The sequence below is a fragment of the Elephantulus edwardii genome, unplaced genomic scaffold (assembly GCF_000299155.1).
Source record: "Elephantulus edwardii isolate Elephantulus edwardi_28Jun2011 unplaced genomic scaffold, EleEdw1.0 scaffold00002, whole genome shotgun sequence".
Lineage (NCBI taxonomy): Eukaryota > Metazoa > Chordata > Mammalia > Macroscelidea > Macroscelididae > Elephantulus > Elephantulus edwardii.
This window is the reverse complement of record NW_006399752.1, coordinates 28,902,961-28,904,574: the sequence shown is the minus strand read 5'-3', so window position 1 is coordinate 28,904,574 and position 1,614 is coordinate 28,902,961.

Below are 1,614 nucleotides of genomic sequence, written 5' to 3'. Positions count from 1 at the left end.
TTCTTTTCTGCAAAGGATCTAATTTCTCCTTCATAGTTGATGGAGAGCTTTGCTGGGTATAGGATTCTTGGTTGGCAATTGTTTTCTTTCAACTTTCTGTATATGTCATCCCATTGTCTTTTAGCTTGCATGGTTTCTGCTGAGAAATTAGAATTAATCTAAGTGTTTCCCTTTTGTAGGTAACTGTTTTTCTTGTGCTTACAGAATTCTATCCTTATCATCTAATTTGGAGAATTTTACTATATCTTTTCTTTTTTGGGTCTAGTCTATTTGGCGTTCACTGTGCTTCTTGAATGTGGATTTCCCAATTCTTCAAAATACCTGGCAAGTTTTCTTCCAGTACTCTTTCACTATTTTCTCAGTGAAATCTCTGTCACTCCCCTGTTGTGGAATTCCAACCAAATGTATGTCATTCTGTTTTATGTCTCCCAAATGATTCTAATGTTTTCTTCATTTTCTTTATGTCTCATCTCAGATTTTCTTTCAGGTATGTCTTCAGTCAGGCTCTTGTCCTCCAACTCATTGACTCTATTCCATCTCTCAGTTCTACTTTTCTGTGCTATCAGCATGTTGGACACTTCTGCCATTTCTGTCTTAATAGTCTATATTTTGGATCCAAGATGGTGGCAGAGGCAGAGACAGCGTGGTGAGCTGCAGGAGCAGCAAACCACTTAAAGCAGGGCCATTATGGCTTTCTACAGACTTCAGCTTATTGATAATTGAACACTTAAACAGTTGATGACTGGCCCTCAGTGAAGATCGAGGCTCAACAACAGGAATTCAAGAATTCCCAAGGAGGAATGGGTGAGTCTCGTGGCTCCCAACCCCGTCCCACAGAGTCCGCGCTGCGCCACACAGCCACTGCAGCTCCATGAGGCTTCCACAGCCGGAACCAATGGATTCCCTTACCCAGGATAGATGCTGGGCACCGGTCCTCCTCAAGACTGGTACAGTGAAGCCACCACACTGCCGCAAGGTGGACTTGTACTGGAGAGAATTCTTGGAGCCAGGATGGCGGCAGCGGGGGAAGTGGATGCCCGCCGGCCGCCCGCACAAGAGGGCCCGTGCAGCGGGGTGGGGGGGCAACCCCAACGGCTGCCCACGCTGAGGGGGGTGCACGCCCTGCTGGCCGCCTGTGTAAGAGGTGGGGGGTGGGATGCATGCCCGCCATCTGCAGGTTTGGGTTTCCTTGGACAGGCCATAGAAGATGATTACCTATACAATGGATTGCTGAAAGTCACTGTGAGTCCGATGACCTTAACAGTGGCAGCATGCACAAGAGGACCAACATCCTAAATGCACCACATATTTTGTTCTGTTGAATGCTTCTGCCAAAAGATGGTTAGACCTGGGGGGAGTCCGTTCACAATTCTCAGGTTCCCTTTATCATATATAAACGGGGAGGGCAGTGACACGTACTTCAAAATATAATATGACCACTTATGGGGGGTGGGGGGTAAAAGTGACAGTGCTGGAATTGGAGACACTATCCCTGACCAGAGAGTCCTCAGTCAGGCGAAGGGACCAGAGTGGGGTAGGGGCAATTGGAGGGGGAATATACCAGCCAGGTCCTGGGGGGTGTTGCCCTGCTTGGGATGGGCTGCCCTCGGCCCC